General features: G+C 47.0%; 1 protein-coding gene across 8 annotated transcripts in view; it reads right to left on the bottom strand.

Moving 5' to 3' along the window:
* Window positions 1-23,908, bottom strand: part of RUFY3 (RUN and FYVE domain containing 3) — a 464,645-nt gene that overhangs the window by 303,551 nt on the left and 137,186 nt on the right. The window lies entirely within an intron of this gene.

Here is a 23,908-nt window from a genome sequence, read left to right as displayed (position 1 = left end):
ATAAATGCCCCAGTTAGGGTCCAATCCTCGAGCCATCTCAGCAGAGAAGGGATAGAAAGGCATTTGCAAAGGTGGCCAGGTAACCCATTACATTTCCAAGCCGGTCTAAAACAGACAGAAGTCCATACTGAGAGGGGGTCCACACGCGCTATCTGTTCCCAGTGTCTCATTAGACAGAGCCCGGACACCAAGGGCACCTTAATGCGAAAATGCTAGTTAGACCCCATACTACCGCAGGACCAAAACCCAACCAGGTTTGTAAACATGGAGGGTCCTGGTTGGGAGAACGATCCTGTTTTCCAAAAGAAAGAAACTAGGGAGTTGAGCCGGTATGACAAAGATTCCATACGGATTGAACTTAGACCCATTCTCTCAGCTCCACATGACTACAGATGCATGCAGCAGGTACTCTGACAATGCTTACACTCAGTCCCACGGGGCTCCTTATGTTTATAAAGAGAGTGAACTTTCTGGTGTGCTTTCAAATTGATTGTTTTCTGATCGTACCACATTTTACCTGACTACCAGGAGCCTCCTGCTTCTGCTGCGCACCCCGTTCCACTGCGGTCTATACCATTTGCGTGGAGGGTGAAGGCAGCGCCATTGCTCCTTGGCCGGCGGGCGAAGGGGCGGAGATATGGGGGTTAGCGCTCTAGTGCACTGAACCTTTATAACAGCCTGCTTTCCTGCCGTGCTCACTACAGATGCATGCATGTACTCTGACCCTGCTTACACTCAGTCCCACGGGGCTCTTCATGTTTTTAAAGCGAGTGAACTTTCTGGTGTGCTTTTAAATTGATTGTTTTCTGATCGTGCCACATTTTACCTGACTACCAGGAGCCTCCTGCTTCTGCCGCGCACCCCGGTCCACCCCGGTCCATACCGTTTGCGTGAAGGGTGAAGGCGGCTCCATTGCTCCTCGGCCGGCTGGCGAAGGGGCGGAGACAGGGCGGTTAGCGCTCTAGTGCGCTGAACCGGTCTCCTCATATAAACAGCATGCCCTGTCCCCCGCACAGCGGACACGCGCAGCCGGCGTGCCAAAGGCAAGCCCGTCTACGCCAAGATTGCGCCAGGGGCCAGGGATGCTGCCTCTCTGCCACAAGTCCCCCGCCCCAAGTTAAGGTACTCAAGGCGGGTTCTCTTAGGTCTGGGTAGGAGGAATACACCGCTATGTGATCACATTTCAAATATTGAAACGTTGATTAGAAAGGGGCCCTCCGCTTGTTTGCAGTGTGGCCTGTGCTTCATGGGCGGTGAAGTGAACATCCATTCTAATATGAAAACTAGAGCAATCCTCACGGGAAGGAGGAAGACTCTACAGGGATTTCTTTTCAACTCTAGGTCCCTGATTAAAAACAATGTGGGTTTTAAAGATTTTGTTCTTCAGCATTCTCCGGATTGGGTATTTTTAACCGAAACCTGGGCAAATGAGTTTTCCGGTCCTGAGCCTGTAGAAGCTATTCCATTTGGATATCGCCTCACTAGACTGGACAGGGAGGGCCAATGGCGGGGATGGGGGGGGGGGGATCTTGGTCAGGGATTCCTTCACCTGTAGGTCAGAACCGCTCACCTCGACGCCTGATTCATACCAGGCACTATACTTTTCGATAAATTCAACCCCTACGGAAAGCTTTTCAGGGGTACTTTGCTATAGGCAACCTGGCCCTAGGGCCACGTTTAGACAGGACCTGTGCAACCGGTTAGAGCCCTATTTAGAAAGAATGAATTTTACTCTTCTTGGGGATTTTAACTTTCATTTAGAAAACAAAATGAATCATGACACTCAAACACTTCTGGAATGCATGAATGGTTGCGGCTTTTCACAATCAGTTTAATCTTCCACACACGTGGCGGGCCACACCCTAGACGGAATTTTTTCTAATGACCATCGGATCGTGGTGGGTGTGCCCCTCCCGTTAGCGTGGTCTGATCATTAGGCTATTCCTTTTCAACTAAGGGTTACAATATCAGGCAACTCTCAAGTTGCTAATGTGAAAGCAGTAGATAAGCGAAACCTTAATCTGATTACTAATGAAGAGGTCGCCATTGCTTTTGCTGATTTTCAGCACCTGGAACATCTAAGTGCCGATTCAGCTGCTGCTAACCTTTCTAAAAAGATATTAGCAGTGATGGACACTCTTGTCCCCAAAAAACCTCACTACTCAGCTAGGAAGAAGCCCTCTGCACCCTGGTTCTCTGACCGTTTTCGTTGGATGAGACAAGAGTGCAGAAGGAAGGAAAGACTCTGGCGGAGGGATCTGGCTCCTCTGGGCAGAGAGTTGCGCAATCCTTGAAGGCATACAGAGCAGCCATCATTGAGGAAAAGGGAAGTTACTACTCAAAGATTTCAGAGGACCTCACCTCTGATAAGGAGCTTTTTAACATCTTTAACTCCCTTGTTGCGCCCACGGTCTCGGATTCGGTGGAGCCATCTTAGGCGCTTTGTGATAGTCTTTCCTCCTTTTTCTGCTCTAAGATATCTGATATTTATGCTCAGTTGGAGATCTTAAAAGCTAATCAGCTCTCCGTTGTCCTGTCGGAAATCTATCCTAGTGATAGCCTGAGCAATATGGCATCGGCAAGTCTCTCTGCCTTTCCAAAGCTTACTCCTGAAACAGTTGAGAATTTACTTGATGGAGTTAAGTCGGGGTCGCCCCTGGATCCCTGCCCCCTAAAAGTTCTGAAAATGGCTAAGACAGCGTTGATCCCGCATTTCACCACGGTTCTTAATTTAGCCATCTAACGGGGCCAGTATCCTCCGAGTTGGAAGGCGGCAGTGGTTAGGCCACTTTTAAAAAAAGCCCTCCCATCTCCCTTCTGCCGGTCCCAGCGAAAATCTTAGAATCCCACTTGAACTTTCACTTGAGTGATTACCTGAGGGAGCATCACATTCTGGATGGCTCTCAACACTGATTCAGAAGGTCTCATAGCACAGAGACTGCCCTAACTGCGGTTTTGGATAACATACGAGTCCAGGTGGATGCGGGTCATACCACCCTCCTGATCTTACTTGATCTCACCGCAGCATTCGACACCCTGTCTCCTCAGAGATTGGTGGAGTGTCTCAGGGAGATAGGGATTGGGGGCTTGGCCTTGGACCTACTGGTTTCCTTTATGGATGAGCGGTCTCAAACAGTCAAACTGGGAAGCTTCTATTCGAAGTCTACCCCCCTTGTCTGCGGAGTGCCTCAGGGCTCCTCTCTGAGCCCTACTTTATTTAACATCTATGTGGCCCCGCTTGCAAGGGTGGTTAAGTCATTTGGGCTGGAAGTGCTGTCCTATGCGGACGACACTCAAATCATATGGTGTCAATCATGCAAAACGCCACGGACTCCACAAAGAATTTTAAGAACTGCATGATTGCAGTCTCGTGATGATGGAACAAAACTAAAACTGAATGGCGAGAAGACAGAAGTCCTGATTTTTTTGGGACAGGTCTGACATTTGGTCTAGGGAGTGGTGGCCCGACTCCCTGGGCGCCTATACAACTCCTGTCTCCCATGGTAAAAATCTGGGAGTGGTGGTGGATGACTCCCTATCCATGAATTTGCAGATCTCTAGGACAGTGGCCACCTGGTTTGGGCTTATTCGGATTATAAGGGAAATCTCTCAGTTCCTTTCATTCGAAGCACGCAAAAGAGTGGTGGTAGCATTAATATTGTCTAGATTGGACTACTGCAACGCCCTCTACTTAGGCATCAACAAAGGCCAGCTGAGCTGCCTGCAGTTGGTCCAAAATGCCGCTGCAAGGCTGGTGATGGATCTACCCAAACATCATTCGGTCTCGTCTTCTCTTGGTTCGTTGCACTGGCTCCCGGTGGATCGCAGAATTGTGTTTAAGACCCTCTGCCTCACTCACAACGCATACTATGGCCTGGGCCCTTCGGGCATTAAGAACATTTTTCAACAGTATGTGCCCTCCAGGAACCGGAGGTCAGCAAAAAAGAACCTCCTTGTGGTTCCAAGGGTCAAAAAAATGAGATGGAGCGGGAGGGCCTTTTAATTTGCGGCTGCCGTTTGGAACTCTCTGCCGGATTTCCTTTCGGGGCAACGGGTACACTCAATCTTTCGAAAGACTCTGAAGACGTGGCAGTTTCCTGAGAGACGGGTTTGAGTAGGAAATCGGTTTTGCATGCATTTTGGTCTGTATTGTAGCGCCTTGATGCCCTTGGGCTAAGTCCACGCTTTAAAAGTTTCACATTCATTCATTTATTCATTCATGTGGAGCAGGAAGAGGCAGCGGAGCACTCTGGGAGCAGCATGAAAGCTTCAAAATATCACAAGACCTAGATCAGCCGCAGACAAACCATACGCTTACATAATAATAAAAACAAATGTTTTAAAACAGCTTAATTCATTAAGAGCAATCACGTTTTGAAAGCAATCAATCTAAATCAAATATGTGCATTGAATTTGAAAATATGTCAAATGGAAATAACGCTAGTACTGACAGAATACCTGCATATTACAAAACATCAAAATGCAAAACAATTTTTGATAAATTGTAATGCTCATGAAATGTAAAAAGAGTAGTTAGAAAAGGTAATGTTTCAGTTAGTGCAGCAATTTTACTCCAAATTCAAGGTTTAAGCCCACTTCTAAGATGGCCTCCGTGTTTGTATAGAACAAGCCCATTTTCACAGTCCTTTAAATGTACACCTTGGCATAGAGGGCAGGGGTAATGGGAGGGAGTGGAAGAAATAGTATCCTCATCGCAGCGGACAAGCACTAATAAAGAGGAATTTATCTATACTTGGCCAGTGCTCTTCAGCTAAGAGTGGTAGTGACGCATCAGCTGTGCGAACAAGTTAAGAAGCAGCAACACTGGAGTAAACCTATGGTAAGCAGCAAGCAGGATCAAAGTCCTTTTAATGAATACAGCATGTCTTGCAGACAGTCCATGCGCGCTGCTTAGACTAGACCTATAAAGGGATACTAATGGTCCATGTGACAGGTTGGCTAGGACAAGAGACTTGATAAAGAGAAACGGTATAATTACATGAATGAAGAGCATTGATGGGAAGAGGAGTTGATTTACTGGCTCACCAGCTAGTGAAGAGTATTGAAATATTTTTTCTGTCATGCTTTCATGGCAGTTATGTGTTTCAGAGAATCGCTCTCTTTTCTGTTTCATGTGACTTCATATTTTGATAAATTAAAATGCAGCTCTCACAGGGTGTCCCCTCTGTAGTGATTTTGTGTACTTGCCAAAGGGATTTAAAATATTTGTCACAGCCATGAAATCAAGAAAATGCACGCTTTATTACTTAGTCTTATGACCATCTAAAAAAAAAACCACAAACATGACCCTTAGTGCAACAATCACGCATCTTCTCATACAGCCTTCCACTATTTAACTTTACACAAGTGAAGTGTGCCTCTAGAACATGCAACTATGACTTTTCTTGCTTTAAAATATGCGAAAATTATGATTTTTTTCCATTTGTGTTCCTAATTCATCAACGTTCACATGAAGATAGAGCTCTTCCCAAGTTTACACTTCATAGTCAACATATACATGGGACACTGAAGGATCTTCACCATACACACTTTGACAACCAATACAATGCCAAGACGCAGCACTAAAGGAGAACCAAATTCCTATTGATCTTAGATTGGTAGTCTGGTGAATACTGAGCATCAATTTAATGTTCCTCGTCAAAAATCCGTAATATAAAATGAACTCACATTGTGGCCAAAACCCCATCTTTCGCCAGAGATTCATCTGTGGCCTTTGTATAAAGCCACATACTGGCCACTGCACAAAAATATGAGTAACTGTGTATGAGGTCTTAGTGGTTAAAGCCGACATAGGATAAATAGCATAGCAAATAGAGGACAGGAAACAAAGCAATCATGAAACCAAATGAACAGGAATAGAGTGAAAAAAAACATGTTGAATAACAGTAAAAAAGGAGAGGAGTGACCCTGAAGCAGGAGCAGTACATCTGAACAAGGATCAGAAATGTTCTAAATCAACACCTTTGTTCCATATTCAAACTGAAATGAGTACTATAGTCTTGAGAAGAACAGCAAGATGATTTTTAGTACATAGTAGATTCCATCCTACTTAATCAACATTGTAATATCAATCTTAAACACTAAGACTGAGCAATGTAATCGAATGGGACACATTAAATTATAATGGGCGGCTGTCAATAATGGGGTTATTTTCCACTGAGTATTTCCAAGTAACATTGGACAACAAAAAGTGGAAAACATCTTGTTGGTGATAGTTACACAACTACAGTTTGAATTTCTGTATTCCGATCGCCCAAATTCACAGCACATCTGATCCTACTGATCAGCTGTGCATTAGTAGTGGAGTCATGGAGGAGACATGCACAACATGAGTCTTTACCCACCGGATTCCTTCCTCTAGCTATACTTAAGAAATAGTATGTACCTGGTGTCCTATCACTATAATCTCGGCATCTTGCAACCCTAGCCATATAACTTGAAAGGATGCCCTGCACACTTCTCCAACATCCTTAGCAATTCACTCCCTTCTTACCCAAATGCACAAGAAACCCTGATATCCTGCAGCACAGACCCACTAGCTGTAACTCACTCCAGTACATACAAACGTTCCCAATTTAGGCAAGAAACTCAATTTTGTTTTTATTTCATTTTTCTCTAGATTAGAAAATGCATGCATCTGTTCTTGGCATATAGAGCTGTCGAGTCATAAGCTTTAGCATAGATCGCCATCTGATGTTGGGTCCGGGTGTTTGCACTTTGTTTTTGTTCGAAGAAGTCTTTGCAGTCACGAGGTAGGTGACTCGTCCTTTCGGCAATAGTGCGCATGGGCATCAACTCCATCCCCAGATTATTTTGCCGTAGGGGTGATGATGGAGTTAGTAAGAGTATAAAGAAATGTCCAAGTTAGTGTATCGAAGTAAGATAATACTGCAACTGATAAAGGTTCCCGGGGAGGCGGGTATGACAAGAACAGATGCATAGTGGGTAAGTAGCATTTCTCGTTCGAGGTATATGAGCTGTGGATCATATGATTTAGCATAGACTATATAGCAGTTACTCCCAAGTGGTGGCTAACCTGTATCTGTTGCAGTGGTCTGCAATAGTGTTCTTAAAACAGCCTAGTCCTCACTAGCTTGTTGTCTCGCTAACACATCCACACAATAGTGTTTTGTGAAGGTGCGTGGTGTAGACCATGCTGCAGCTTTGCAAATGTCATCTAAGAGTATGTTCCCTAAGAATGCCATGGAAGCCCCTAGTTTGCATGTAGAGTGTGCTCTAGGGGTAATTGTTGATGTGTGTTTAGCTTTGGTGTAGCATATTTGTATGCACTTATCTACCGTGCAATACCTGCTTTTGATATAGGATTGCCTTTATGCGGTGGTGAAAAAGCAACAAAGTTGTTTGGTTGTCTTAAAAGATTTAGTTTCAATGTAATAAAGTAATGTTCTCTTAACATCTAATGTGTGAAGAGCATGTTCTGCCACTGAGTCTGGTTGAGGAAAAAACACTGGTAACAACATACTGGTTGAGATGGAAGGCAGAAACAACTGTGGGTAAGAATTTAGGGTTAGTCCGAAGAACGACTATTATTTGGAATTTGTAAAAATGGTTATTGTATGGTTAGTGCCTGGAGCTCACCAACTTTCCTAAGAGATGTGATGGCTACCTTCCAAGTCAGAAATTGCGGTTCACATTTGTGCAACGGCTCAAATGGTGGGTCCATGATCCTACTAAGGACTATTATAAGATTCCACACAGGAGAAAGTGGAAGACTTGGAGGAATGATTCTCTTGAGTCCTTCCATAAAGGCTTTGATAGCAGGTGCACGAAACAAGGACAAGTGTTGTCTGTTTTGCAGGTAAGCCCCTATTGCAGCAAGATACAGTCTTATTGATGTATATGCTAAGTTAGCCAGCGGTAGGTGTAACAGATAGCAAATGATGTTTTGAATTTATAAGGTTTTATATAGCGCGAACGTGACCGCTGCAGCAAGGCTGGTATCAGGATCAAAAAGAAATAGCTACATTTCCCCGACTTTGAAAACTTTTAAAACTTTAAATTGGCTTCCATATGAGGCAAGAATACAACTAAAGGTTGCTTGTATGACCCATAAAGCACTGTATAACAACACACCCAGTTATCTAGCCCTGACGTTTGAACGATCCGGAGGTAGCAGACAATTGAGGAGCGCTAGTTCTTTACTTCTGATACCACAATCCTTTCATGAAATGAGAACTGGTCGCAGAGCCTTTTCAGGGATCGTGCCTCAGATTTGGAACGCTTTACCTCCAGTGGTGGGGGAATCTCTTCCATTACTGCCTTTAAAAAGGACATAAAAATACTCCTAATGAACACATTTACATCCTAAGACGTTCTGATCCTATCATAACTGGCTACCTCGCATGGATTGTAAGAGATCATTATATGTGTATTTATTTCCACAATATTGACCTAAGGTGTAATATTCGCTTAAACTGTAATATGCTCTTTCCCTTTATGATCATCACATGTCGTCAACTGGTCATCTATGCTATCCTATACCTATGTTATCTCATACTTCATACCTCTTTTGTGAGTAATGATGAATGTCAAATGCATGTACACTACCTATTGAAGCATCAAGCGGATTGATGTGATTGTTGTTACAACAAATTACAAAATCGGTTCCATTTTGCTGCATAGCATGCTCTTGTGGTAGGGCGCCTAGCCTCTTAAATGACGCTCATGCAGTCTGGCAGGAGACTAAGGAAGCCAAACTATGATTTCAGATGCCAGATCGCAAGGTTGAGTTGACTGGGATCTGAATGCCTTATCTCTCCATGGTTCTGAGTGAGATGCTTGGTGGAAAGGTATCGTTTTTGATGAGGAACAACTGATAGTTCCAACGGGGTTGCCGACCCCATGTGGGAGCAACTAGGATCATTGTGAGGGAATGTTGCTTGAGCTTCCGAACCACTAAAGGAATTAGCGGGAGAGGTGGAAAAGCGTAACCAAATATCCCTGACCAATAGATCCATAGCGCATGAACAATGGGTGTGGATACCTGAACGCAAAGTTTGAGCATTTTGCGTTGAGGTATATGGCAAACAGATCTATGTCTGGGTAGCCCCATATTTGAAAGAATGGGAGAAGAACTTGAGGGAGTAGTTCCCATTCGTGGTTCTGTTGTCTTTGACGACTGAGTAGAGCTGCAATTTGGTTGTTTACTTCTGGGAAATGTTCTGCAAGGAGATATATTTTTTGAGGTATGGCCCATCTCCATATGCTTTCAGCTAAGTGTGAAAGCTGTAGAGTGTGTGTGTTCCCCTGTTTTGGGTAGTCGTACATTGGTGTCATGTTGTCTGTATGAACTAGGACAGCTTTGCCTACTAGATGTATCTTAAAAGCTTTCAATGCTAGAAAGATTGCTAGCAGCTTCAGATGGTTTAAGTGGAGTTGTTTTTGTTTAGAGTCCACATGCCTTGAATGGTATGTTTTTGAAGCTGAGCTCCCCAACCAGTGAGGGATGCGTCTACCATGAGCACTATCTGTGGAACAGGTTTGATGAATGGCCGCCCTTTGGAAAGGTTTTGTGTGTTCCACCACTGCAGAGAGCGATAAGTGTGGCCGTCCACCAACACCAGATCGGTTAGCTGACCATGAGCCTGGTTCCACTGACGTGCTAAGCATTCCTGTAGGAGATGCATTTGGAGTCTTGCGTATGGAACAATTAGAATGCAAGACGCCATCACTCCGATCAACTGCATAAACACTCGAGCTGGTAGTGAGTGCTGCGGTTGAAATTGTGATATTAGGTTTTGTATGTTGCGTAATCCGACTGGGTTGGGATACGCTAGAGCTTTGCAAGTGTCTATTGTGGCTCTTAGGTACGCTTGAGTGTTGGAGGGTTGAAGATGATACTTGGTGAGGTTGACAGTGAATTTCAAGTTGCGAAGCAGCTGAACTGTTGTGTGAGTGTGGTGTATGCAGCTGCGTTGCGAGTTGGCTTTTATTAGCCAATCGTCTAAGTAAGGGAAGACATGAATATGTTGTCTTCTTAAATGAGCCTTGACTACTGCTAGACACTTGGTAAAGACTCTTGGTGCTGTAGTTACCCTGAATGGGAGGACTTTGAATTGGTAATGTTGTCCATCCACCACAACCCCGAGATATTTTCTGTGGGCTGGGGGAGTGGGAAAATGGAAGTGGGAGTCCTTTATATCTAGAGTGGGAAGAAAGTCGCCTTGCTGAAGCAATGGGAGCACCTGTTGAAGGGTGATCATGTGGAAGTGGTCCGATTGAATGTAGAGGTTTAGTTGTCTGAGGTCCAGTATGGGCCTGAGGGAGCAGTCTTTTTTTGGAATCAAAGTATAGGAAGTACACTCCTGTCCCTTGATGATGTAATGGGACCAGTTCTATTGCATGTTTGTATAACAGCGAGAGGACCTCTTGTTTTAACGGGGTGAGATATTATGATGATATTGCACACTCTCTCAGAAGGATTGTTGATGGAGTACTGGTAAGTTCCAGGCAATAACCATGTTAGATCATTTGTATTACCCACTTGTCTGAGGTGATTGAATGCCAGACAGGTAGGAACTGTGAGAGATGTCCCCTGACAGGAGTGGACTGATCGGGGGGTAGTGGAGGTAAGTCCCTGTTTATTGGCAGGGGAAGTGCGGGTGGAATTATCTCTGCTTCTTCCTTTGTTATTATTTCCTCTGTAACCTCCTCGAAAATAGCCTCTGGAAGAGTTAGATTGGTTGTTCTCCTTGTAAGAGGAGGAGGGATTTTCTGATGACAGTGTTTTTGAGCCACCCCTGTAAAAGGAGCGATGAAAGGACCCCCTGCTAGAAGGTAATCGTAGGACTCCCATGGACTTTGCAGTTTCGGTGTCTTTTTTTCATCTTTTCTAATGAAGTGTCTACTGTTGGCCCGAAAAGATCCTCCTCATCAAAGGGCTGATTAAGTATGGAGGATTGTACCTCCTGCTTGAATCCAGAGATTCGAAGCCAAGCGTGTCGCCTCAACAGTATGCTAGTGTTGATAGCACGAGAAGCTGTGGCTGCTGCACCTAGGGCACATTTTATGGAAGTGAAGGTGATGAGCTTCCCTTCCTGCATGAGGTCGTTAGCTTTAGTTTTATACTCCTCTGGAAAATGTTGCATGAGTTTTTCCAACTCATCATAGTGGGCCCTGTCGTAGCGTGCTAACAGAGCCTGGGCATTGGCAATACGCCAATAATTGGCTGCTCGTGAGGCTACTCTCTTGCCAGAGGCATCAATAAGTTTAGACTCCTTTCAGGAGGAGGGGCGTCGCCTGTAATTTGAGAGTTAGCTCTCTTGCGTGCTTTAGATACAACAAGAGAGTTTAAAGGTAACTGACCTTTTATGTATACAGGGTCTGTATGAGTGGGCTTGTATTTTTTATCCACCCTAGGTGTCAGTTTCCTGGCTCTGACTGGGTCTTTGAATACGTCGGCTGTATGTTTTAACATGCCCTTGAGCATGGGTAATGTGTTAGGGAGTGTGTACATTTTTCTACAAGGAAAACCTCTTCTAGAGGATCTGTATGTAGTTCCACCCTGTGATATTGGGCAGCCCTGTAGATAGGTTGTGTAAAGCCAATGTTGTCATCAGGTGAGGAAGGTCTGGAAGGATAAAGGTCAGGGTCATTAGGGTGGTCTGGATCCTTATCATAATCATCACAGGGATCAGTGTCATGTGGTATGTCCGGATCTTGAGGGGTATGATGATAGTCATCCCCATCCCCAAAATCGTCATCCTACGAGTCAGGTGACATTTGAGGTGGTGAATATGATGGTGTAATGTGTAAATTGGGAATAGGAGGGGGAGAGGGAGGTCTGTAAGGGGAGAAGGGTTAGTACCTATATCTCTCTTTTTCTTCAGAGGTATAGGGGCATCTCCTGGGAGGTCTAAATTCCGTTTTTTAGGAAGAGCAGCCAAAAGGTGTCCAGGTTTTGGATCAATACTAAGTCTTTTTTGTTTTAGATCAAAGGTGTGTCTTCGGATGGAAGTTCCTTGGAAGGAGTATCTCTTCCTTTAGGAGTGAATTTCAGCATCGAACATTTGGGCTCAGTGTCTTTGGGTGCCGAGTGTTTGGAGTCGGAATTCTTAGTTTTACCCGGTTTAGGCTGTGGAGTGTTTGGAGTGGCCTGTTTCTGCTCCGAACTTTTCGGCATGGAGGGTGTCGGCTCCGAGCTTTTAGGTGTGGAGAGCTTTGGCTCCGAGGCTTTAGGCTTGGACAATTTCGGTTCAGAGTCTTTTATTTGGGAGGGATTCGGCTCAGAGGTTTACGGTGCTCATAGTGTCTTTGGTGCCGACAGGGTAGGAAGTGGCACGTGTTTTTCCTTATGTTTCGGTGCCAAAGGTGTTGGTTCGGCACCGGAATGGGGGCAGCTCAAGCCCGAGCCAGAAGGCTTGTGTTTAGGTTTCATAGCCGGGCTGGAGAGCGGGGCATCTAAAACTTTTTCTCGGTGTCGACCGGAGCCCGAGGGTGACCCAGAGCCTTATCTTTTGGTTGAGTGGTTTGGGGACCTATACTTGCGGTACGTTGATCCGGAGTGACGTTCAGGTCTTCCTCCATGTCGGAGTTGGCTTCGGACACAGAGACCAGTTCTTCTTCTTCTTCTTCTTCTTCTTCTTCTTCTTCTGCCGCAGGATGTTCTAGGTCTTCGCCGAAGATGTCCGGTACGGAGCCGCAGCCGCGTTGCATCTCGTGGCATCGAGCCCGACGATCACGGATGGTCTTCTTCGATTCGAACGATTGACACACTTTGCAGGATATTTCTTTGTATTCCGGGGATAAGCACAGGTTGCAGACCTCGTGCAAGTCGGTGCATGGGAACTTAGCACGACACCCGGGACAAAGCTTGAATGGAGTCCATTCCATCGACTGCTGGCGTGGTCGGCACAGGTAGGCCCGACGGCCCTCCTCGAAGGTTTTCACAGTGTACACGATACGCGTCAAATGGGAAATCGCGATCTAAAGACAATACCGTCAAGGGTAGAGCATTGCGTGTCGAAGGGATTCGAAAACAATACCGAACCGGAATGCAGCAATACACATCCGAACCCGATGGCGGAAAAAAACCCAATTTGGGGATAAAGTCTATGCCCATGCGCACTATCACCGAAAGGAGGAGTCACCTACCTCGTGACTGCAAAGACTTCTTTGAACAAAAACAAAGTGCAACCATCCGGACCCAAATCCAGATGGCGATCCATGCTAAAGCATATGATCTACAACTCATATGCCTCAAACATTCATTTCCTACTATTTTTGTTTTCTAAACGTGCTTCGTCTTGAAACCTAAGAGCAGGCTTGAATACCCTTTCCCTCCTAATATAGAAAAATATATGAATACCTGGCTTCCTGCCGCACCATCAGCAACCTTCCTCCTACTCCTCATCTGCTATATTTTCAAAGAGCTGACATGCTCTGTAGGAGAACAGCTGTCAGCAGGCCTGGAACTTTCTGTGAGCCATAAATCTATGCAGAGCCCATTTATGGCATGAGAGGAAGCAGTTGCTACTCCCCACCTCTCTCGAGTGGCAGACACATGAAATCAGCGTACGACATGGTGAACCAGCAACCTAGATTGTATTGCATCCCTCAGGTCAGTAGCGACCTGGCTGAGGAGGTGGATTAGAATCCAGTGGAGCAGAGGGTTCACAGCCTAGTTGTTCACTGGTTTCTTGTCATAACAGTTAATAACCGAGTTTAGAAACCTACGTCCATGATAAGGGATTCTTTTGGAAACCATACACAATACATATTCATTATTACATGATTTAAGAGGGTTTCTGTCTGCATTATTAGCAAACCGCTGCTACTTATTGGTTGAAAAAAGAGCCTTCAGAGTATTTCAAAAAGTAAAATTTAGTTTAACTCCGGAACACAGGCTAGCAACACGGCAGCAATCAGCATGGTCTTAGAATAGGGATTCATTACCAAAAAAAAGTGCACCAGAGGCTACTTGAATGATTGTGCAACAATGAGGACGAGAATTTCAAAACCCCCAGTGCCTTGAGAGCCAAAAGGGAAAGGATGAAAGAAGCACATGGTATTGCTAAAAGGAGAAATTAAAAGAAAGAGCTAGGTAAGGGTCAATAAGTGCCTACAAGTACACATCACTGGAGGAAGACTGGTACCTGTCCAAGTATTCAGTTGAATATACAGGGTAGGTTATCGGGTGCAACAGTAGTGATCCACAAGTAGTATGATGTTAGTAGTCAGTCTCTGGACAGCTTCTGAAGATCTCAACTAATATCCTCATGGTCCCGAGATAAAACACAATGACATCACGGAGATACAATGACAGAATACTGAATCAAAGCAAAAAAGGTCGACAGATGGGCTCAAGACATCAAACGACAACAAAATGTGACTGTGTGAAAAGTGTAAAACTCTTAAGCTCCTTGGGTTATGCGATTGAAGGCCACAGTGCTTCCACAATTAAAAATCATACAGGTGATCCCGATTAAAGATCTGAATGTGTCGACAGTGAATAGGAATTGCTAGGCAAAGTATGTGTTCTCATGCTTATGTCCTTTAAGATTTGATTATAGATCTAGCACCAAGCTTTTCAGCCTATTTGCAGGAAGGACACATGGCAAAGAATGTGGAATGAAAGGTACGTCTGTCTAGCAATTACACCAAAAGAATAGCCCAAAATGGGTGGAATATATGTAGGTATTTTAAACGGCACGAAGCACTGTCGGGGAGGAGCCAGTAGAGATTTACTACTTAAAGAACATCGATTACTTTTACATAAGAACACAGAAGAGTTATGAAATGGTAAATACAGCTCCTAGGACAAACAACAGCCTAGAGGTCTCGCCTATAAAATCTATAGGTTTTGTCAGAGCTTTTCTGCCATGCAGTACAACAATGCAGCTGTTGGGCAGCAGGACTACTAAAAAATAGAAATATGCGATAATGCAGAGCCACATTATATTGTAGGCAAGTGGAGGGGCGCTAGGTGGCGCACTGGTGAATGGAAGCCTCCTTGTAAGGCTCCCACATCCTGACGACCGATATCCTACCATTGATCCTTTTCTCGGCATCCAATCGGGCTGAAACTGCCCTCGCCTGCTCAGGGACATCTGCGGCGGCTCCGGTGCAAGTTTGAGGCGGATCGGACGTTGCGCGCCGCCGGTGGAGCCGTTTTGCTGAGCGGCGGGGATTGCCGCCGGAGACACCAGCGCACTGGGACGGCCTGCCTGGCGACGCGAGGCCGGGGCTCTGTGGGCGCCAACTAGGCCCTGAAGGGCGCGAAAACGCCGGAGAACTGCGGAGGAGGGCAGCGGACCCGGTTTCCCGTTCGCGGAGGCGCGCTGCCGGTAGAGCAGGTACTGTCCTGTCCCTCTTGCTCCCGGGAGGCGGCTGCAGACCCTCTGCCTGTCTCTGCGGACCCCGGCGCAGCGCGTCTGTGGGGCGCAACTCTCGCCCCTGCCATCTCCCCCCCAGGGCTGCCGGCTGCGTCTGGGTGGATTGCCTGCTGCCGCCGGGCCCTCTGGAGCCCCAACTTCTTGATTCTTGCTGCGAGGCCACCCCCACTGGGCATCTACACTGCCTGTGACTGGCGACTCCCAGACCCATCACCGCCGGCGGACATCACCACCGCTCCGGCCACTGCGCCACTTCCTTGTCCTGCGTGGGAACAGTGGGGTGTGAGGACTGCTGGCTGGGGTCTGTGGCTGGAACATCCTACTACGCCATAACCCCCCCGCCCTGGCATTGTAAAGGCCTTACGCACACCTCACGGATTGCTTTGAGAGTGCTAATTTTTCACCCTCTACAACGTGTGTGCTTGGGACATGCTTGATCGCAGCACATAGTGGCAGTGCTACTCCCACACTCCCTGACACTCTGGGCCCGCACCTCCATACCACTGCTTCTTCCTCCTGCCTGGCACGTACTCCTGCACGACTTCCACCTGTCCTGCGACGGTTCACTTCTTTTATTGTTGTGTCCGGCTCCTGAGGGTCGCACGGAGGGACGGCTGCACCGTTGTGCTTCCAGAAGACTGCTGACTTTTACGCCTGGGGAGCGTGTTGTGTCCTAGGACAACGACCATTGCCAACATATATCTGCTGCCTGTGACCCCCTCTTCCTTACCACGTGCGCAGGTGTTGCTACATATCGGAGGGCGGCTGGTGAGTAGGGGCTTCACGACCTGATCTGCCGACCCACGGGATTGTCGAGACGGTGCGACTTCTGCTGCCATCCGACTCACGGCTTCCCCTGCCCTTGCTGCACTGCTAGGATGGGACAACCTGACACGCGGCAACCGAAGCTTACTTTTGATGCAGCCAAAAAACCGAACCGCAACAGCCCGGACTCTCAGAAACGAATGGAGGCCAACAATCCTTCTGATAATCAGGCGTCCACCTCCACGGATACCCAGGAACTTCTTCGTGAAATGCGCCAGGGATTCGCGACCATCGCGGACAAGGTGGACAGGATGTCGTCTCGTATGGATGCTGTAGTCCACAAATTGGAGGTCCATGAGGGGAGGCTGACGGAGGAGGAACAGCGAGTGTCAGACGTCGAGGACACCTCTGGGCAACATACGACACGTCTAGCTCGAATGGATAACTTATTGCGCACCATAGCGGCTAAGAACGAGGACTTAGAAGCGAGAAGCCGGCGTAATAATATACGCGTCGTTGGAATTCCGGAATCCACCAATGTGGGTAGAATGGAGGAATACGTGGAACACCTGTTGAGGACAGCAGTGGGGCCGGAAGCATTCTCTCCCCAGTTCATAGTGGAGAGGGCACATAGATCCCTGGGACCAGTGCCCAAGCCGGGCATGAAACCAAGACCCATCATAGCTCGGCTGCTAAACTACAGGGACAGAGATGCAGCTCTCCGAGCAGCTCGCTCTTCCAAAAAACTAGTGTGTGATGGTAACGAATTCACACTTTATCCTGACTTCACACCCGTGGTCCAGGAAGAGCGACGCAAGTTTCTGGACGTTAAAGCGAAGCTTCGGGCCCTACAAATTGACTACGCATTACTCTACCCGGCTAGGCTGCGGGTCACCTACCAGGCGCGCCAAAAGTTCTTCACGAATCCGCAGCAGGTTGAAGACTTCATTAAACAAGTAAAACGTTCGGCTCGCCAGCGCCAGGGGGAGGCGGAGGATCCTGCTCGCGAAGATGACCAGCTTGAAGATGATGAACACTGACCCCGCTGCATCTACACCATTGGATGTTGTGGGATATCCTATTTGTGAGTACTGTCATGGAATACTCAGAGGGATGGGGTCTGTGATTGGGGCCTATCCGTCTCCCCCTTCATGACGACTTGGGCGAGGGCTGAGGCCTAGGACATGCTGAAACTGTACTGTGTCGTCAGGTACCCCCCTCTCTCCTGGCGGCTGAGGTTGGTTCTGCCATGGGCAGCGGCTAGAGAGAAGGGGTTGTTGTGTTGCCACCTAGAATGGTCCCTAGCGGGTATCACCCATGCTGTTACTGTTGTTGTAACAGGGATTGTTCTTATCCCTGGTTGTTGAGGGGAATGGGGAGGGAAGGGGAGGGAACTAGCACTGGCGGGTTGGGGTTGCCTCTGTGGGAGGAGGGGGGGGGCTTGGGGGAATGTTTGGTTGATACATGTCTTGTATGAAGTTCTGATACACGAGCAAAATGCCACAGTCCACTATCTGAGGGCAACGAATTGGATTATGACTCTTTCCGATTTGCGATTGGGGGGCACGCAATGCACATTATTACAGCGCAGCTTGCTACACCGGTATGGGTGCAAGACCAGATACTCGATGTAATTTTCTATCCTGGAATGTACGGGGGCTGAAAGATGCGCGTAAGTGTAGACAATTGTTGGCCTATTGGGATAGGCACGATGTGCAGGTGATTATGTTACAGGAGACTCATATTCCCCCATCTACGGCCCCTACATTTGGTGCGAAATGGGCGGGGGTGAGGGCTTTCTCAAGTTTCTCCTCATATGCTAGAGGTACTGCCATTCTTATTCACCGAAATCTCCCATTCACGTTGCAGGGGCAACAAATTGATAAAGAAGGTAGATATGTCATTGTCTGGGGGAGGTTGGGAGGGGAGACGGTTACTATTGCCAACTGCTATGCTCCCAATGTTGACGACCCTCATTTCTTCCACCGCCTCTGGGGGGGTATACTGGATATAGGCTCCAGGTACATGGTATGGGGCGGGGACTTCAACGTAGCCTTACACCCGAGAGTGGACAGAGCGGATGGATGTTCCACATACCATACTAAAGCGAGGGAGTCCCTTGAAGGGATAGTTGATGAGGGGGGGTTGATCGATAGTTGGAGACACTTACACCCTGATTTGCTGGAGGGCACACACTTTACGTCTTACACGGGCACGTGGGCAAGGCTAGATTACATCTTCGTGTCCCGGGGTTTGGCCCCGAACATTCTCGCCACTCGACATTTACCCAGAACACATTCCGATCACTGCCCTGTTTTCCTGTCTTTGGATCTGCCTGGCTTTCACAAACCCCGTCCGCCCTGGCGACTCCACCCCAGCATCCTGATTGACACTGTCTTCTGCGAAGAACTTAGAACTGACATAGCAGATTTCTTCCCCCGGAACAAAGACACGGTGGACAGTGTGGAAACGGTGTGGGAAGCTTTTAAAGTCACGGTGCGGGGGTGGTGTATAGCTAAGAGCTCAGGGGTGCTCAAAGATATACAACGAACACTGCGCAGATTGGAAGAGGAGCTTCGAACTTTAGAAACTCATATGGTGCAGGGGTTAGATGGGGAGGCGCACAGTGCGTTCAGAGCGAAACTATCAGAGTACGAAGCGGAGGCACAGAGGGAAGTGCACTTTAAGGGAAAACACTGGCGAGCCCGTGCTTATAATGAGGGAGGGAGACCAGGTAAGGCATTGGCCATGGCAGTGAGACTGGCGCGAGGTTCGAACACTATCTTAGAGTTAACTGCAGCGGATGGGAAGGTACACAGAGACAATGATGGCATACTCAACACACTCCAGGCACACTACGAACAGTTGTACACCTCACGGGCAGCTGGGGAATTTGACCTGGACGGCTATCTGGGGGATATAGCACTTTGCTGGATTAGCGATGTCCACAGACAGTTTCTGGGGGCGCCACTCGAGTTGGAGGAGGTACGAGATGCCATAATGTCCCTGAGCAACGGGAAGGCGCCGGGTCATGATGGTCTCCCCGCGGAGTTTTATAAATGCTACGTGGAGATTATGGCTCCGGTGCTACGTGAAGTATTCAATGATGCCATGGAAGTAGGGGTACTCCCGAGTTCGATGCGAGAAGTCATTATCACATCTTTACTTAAACCTGGGAAGCTTGCCACCCAATGTGACTCATATCGCCCTCTATCGTTATTGAACTGCGACGCCAAAATTCTGGCGAAGGTCCTTGCCACCAGGCTTTCCTTACTTATGACCACGATCATTTTGCCAGATCAGTCCGGCTTTGTCCCCACGAGATCCACGTCACATAACCTCCGCACGGTATTCTCCCTCATTCAAACTGTTCATCCGGAGATTCCCCTTGCTGGGGTTTTTTTGGATGCCTCAAAGGCTTTCGATTCTGTGGAATGGGGATTTCTATTCGCAATCCTGCAGAAGATGGGATTCCCCCCTGTTTTTGTGGCCTGGGTACGGTTACTCTATACCTCTCCTATGGCGAGAGTATTTGCGAATGGACAACTTACTGCCGCTTTCGCGATCACGAGGGGGACTCGACAGGGGTGCCCCCTTTCCCCGTTACTTTTCGCGATGGTAATTGAACCACTGGCCTGTCGCATCCGACAGCTCCACAAGCCCAGCGCCTTCAATTGTTTTCAGCGCCAACTCTCAATATCATTGTATGCCGATGATGTCACACTTTACGTTAAGGACCCCCAGGCTAATCTTAACTCGCTGTTGCGGGAGTTTGTTACCTTCGGATGCCTTTCAGGTGTCTCTATCAACTGGAGCAAATCCCAGCTCTTCCCGCTGACACCGGCGGTTACCGAATTCCCGCTAGATTACCCGCTCGAGTGGTGCACTTCGGAACTCCGCTACCTGGGGATCCAGATCTCCAGAGACAAAGGGGAGACATTGCGGATGAATTACGGAGTGGCCATCTCCAAATTGACGGACTCGGTGACACGGTGGATTAAACTGCCCTTGTCTATGGCGGCGAGAATCTCCCTAGTCAAGATGGTGGTACTACCGCGATTCTTGTATATGTTCCTCAATATTCCCTATCACCCTGGCGCATATTTTTTTAAAACCTTACGCTCGGAGCTTATCCGACTGGTGTGGGGGGGGAGGCAGGCTAGGCTCCGCTGGGCAATCTTGACACAACCCTATGGAGCGGGGGGCTTCGATGTCCCAGACTTCGAAACATACTACTTAAGTGCACAGGCTCACTACCTCTATCATTGGCTACGCCCAACTGCTTTCATGCCGCAGGTGGCAGCGGAGGACTGGATTGCGCACCCGCTGCCACTGGAGGGAGTGGTGCACGCCCTCACAGCCGCGCTGGAGATGCATTCCAACACTGTGTCCTGCACAATAGAGGCGTGGCGCAAGATAGGGACGCGATTGCAAACCCCGTTACTATATTCGACTCGTATGCCACTATCCTACCACCCACAGGTGACGCTCTTGCGAGAGGTAGGATTCCGACGAATGTGCAAGAGGTTGGGGGTTGGGGTGTGGGGGGACCTCTTCCGGGATGGGAAGTTCCGATCTCGAGATGACTTCTTTGGAGATAGCGAACATACCCCTCTGGAACTCTTCTACTACCTACGACTCAGAGAAGGCCTGAAAGCCTTATTACCTGATTATCCTCATGAACCCTCCAGCTTAGCCCCGCTCACTGTGGTGTTGAGCAGCTCTGATGGCGCACACCTGGTTTCTAAACTGTACAAGTGCATTCGAGAGGAATTACCAGTAGTAACAAGTGCGGCTAGAGGGTACTGGGCAGGTGATTTCGGAAGGGATATCACTGATGCCCAATGGCAGTACTGCTGCGAATTGTCAGGAGAGGTGATGTCTAGCTGCCGCTTTAAAATCATCCATTACAAATTCCTCCATAGGATGTACTACACACCGGCTCGGAAATTCCGGTTCGGGCTTGCTGACTCAGACAGATGTGAGCGATGTGGTCGGGAAGGAGCGGACTTCTTCCATTTATCATGGACCTGCCCGCAAATACAGGAATACTGGGCACGGGTCTGTGAGGGCCTGTCCCACATGATAGGTGCTGCGTTGACCCCAGACCCGATGTTATTCCTTCTAGGCCATACAGCGCAGATAGCACGGACGGTTAGGAAGTTCACTAATGTAGCGCTACTGTTGGCACGGAGACACTTAGCATGTAGATGGGGCCGAGGTCGCGCTCCTAAGTTTAAGGCTTGGCTGCAGGATATGTTATACTGTCAGGAACAGTACAGTGTGTTTTCAGAACTGGTACCTTTGCGCTCGAGGCCAGCGGACATTTGGGGTCCCCTGCAAGCCTACCTTCTCGCTGACACATCACAGGGGGGGGAGGACGCTGACAATACTGACACAACACACGCACAGACTATTTGAATTACCTGTTCTCATTTCACACCATTTGACCTGTGCAGGGAAGGATCTATTGGATGCCTGTTGCAGTGTTAGGGATGTACCCGATATAGAGCCTCCTCTCCAAAAAGCTATATATTTCTTGTCTGCTAAATTACCTTTGAAATGTTGGTAGCATGTCTTGCATCGATGTTCTCCCTCCACAGGTACTGTCTGGCGCCACTGCATGGACTTGGCCTCCCTGACTACTCTACTATTCTACCTGCCTGCATCACAGCCTCTGATGGCACTGCATTGTTCTTTCAATAATGTGTAATGCCTCTATCCCCCTACATTCCAGAATACGGCTGTAATCTCCCGATGCTGTTCTATCCTATTACGCTTGCTTGATTGTATATTATCCTCCATTGCCCCCCTAAGGTACTGGTCTGAGATTAATGTCTTATATCTTGTGTGTATTAGCTGTTAATTGACCTTCACTACACTCCCTGGATATGGGAGTTCAATGCCTCTGATTGCCCTACTACAGCTGTATCGCTGCCGGCCTTGTATGGTTGTAGGCGCACTGCTGTGTATGAATGCTTGGATGTTAATAAAAGTTTATAACCCAAAAAAAAAAAAAATAATAAAATATTGTAGGCAAGTGCATGCATTCAACACGCATGCGTGTGCCTACAAAAGAACGGTAGTCTTTTTTTATTTTAGTTTTATTTACTATCTGAAATTAGCAGTTCAAACAAGAACATCCCCGGAAGTGAAATCTGTTAGAACTAGTCCAAAACCAAAGGGTTCTTTGAAAATATGTAACATTTTCTGCCCTGTCCCACCGACGTGCTGAATGAAGTTAAGGAGCCCCGTACTCTGTTCCACTGCAATATGAATCACTCAGCACTAGGGACAGGAAGTAACTTTAAAACTTAAGTCCGTTCAATGGCAATTCTGCATGACAAAGGGTAGCTTACACTTGTAAGAGCGGAACAGTTATACATTTGCAAGCCCGCTCAAACACATTTAAATGCTGAAAGGCTTACATTAGTGGAAGCATAGAAGGAGCCAATCGGAGAGGTGGTGAAGAAGCTATGGTCCACGGGAGGGGCAAAGAAATGCTGGATGGGTTAACACAAATAAATGCAACAAATAGTAAGCAAGCAAATGTTAGTGACAAAACAAAGTCAATGGTAAGCAATGGGTGGAATGAATTCCTAGGCAAACTTTTAGAATGTCCTTAATATGCCTTTGAAGCGTGATCTGAGAGCTCAAAGAGCACAAACAAGAAAAGACGTAAGCATGGCGAGATTGTAGAAGAAGGTTTTTATAATAGAGAACAGTACAGAAAGCAAATATTGTGTTGCCGCTGTACAACTCAAAACTTCATTTCGGATAGTGTATCCAGGGATGGTGCAGAGATTTCCAGAAGAATTGCATAGAATCAGAGGATGTCCAGAAAATAGCATTCAAGGTAGTGTAGGGTTTGAAGCAAAGATCTTAGAGGAAAAACATACATCACTGGAAGATTAAATGGAGAAGGGCTACGCTAGATTTTCTCATATGAAGTAGCAGTACAAATGACATGCACTTTTGAGCAGGAAGGCATTTCTGGATTATGATAGGAGATTGGAGGGAGAAGCAAGACAAATAATTTCAATTCAATGGCAGGGAGTACACGCGTGCCTGCAGAAAATAGTGGTGGACAAGATATAATAAAATGAATGTAACTCTTCCTGGTACAGGTAAGAGTAGAAATAATTGTTCAAGATATAAATATGACATTCAGGTGACCGTGAGACAATTAAAACGAGTTGCAGTTCTAGCTCTCAAACGTCTGGTAAGAACAGAACAACTTAATCTAAATTGTGATCTGCAATCCTCAAGTCACAATTACAGTAGTCACAACTTCTCAGAATCGTTCCCTTGCCTCTCTGGTTTTCTCTGGGAGTATAAGGATGCTCAGAAGGCACTGTGATTAATACCACAGCTTCGGGGATGTGCTGCACAGCTGCTTGGTATCTGCTTTAGAGGGAAGGCAGAGGATAGCAGCCTGCTAACTGAACATCAACATCTTAAAAGCTAACACATTGTGCAAACATTTAATGGTAACGTGTTGCCTTTATGACAGAAGCAATGCTAGGCATTTAAAAGCTTGGATGGCTAGAGTTTAAGTTGGATAACAATAATCACAGCTTCCACTGCAATATCTGTACCGAGAACAACTGTAAGACTGCATTATTATATATATCAAGATATTTAAAGACTAAAAATGAGTAACTGAAACATATGAAAAGGTCATTCCAAATAACTGATTAGCAAAACCCACATCTGTTTCATACGTTAAGCCTTTCTACTGAAAAAAGGGCAAGGTAGATACCAATTAA

This window comes from Lissotriton helveticus, chromosome 2_1 (genome assembly GCF_964261635.1).
Source record: "Lissotriton helveticus chromosome 2_1, aLisHel1.1, whole genome shotgun sequence".
In the NCBI taxonomy this organism is placed as follows: domain Eukaryota; kingdom Metazoa; phylum Chordata; class Amphibia; order Caudata; family Salamandridae; genus Lissotriton; species Lissotriton helveticus.
This window is presented reverse-complemented; position numbering and strand designations above follow the sequence as displayed.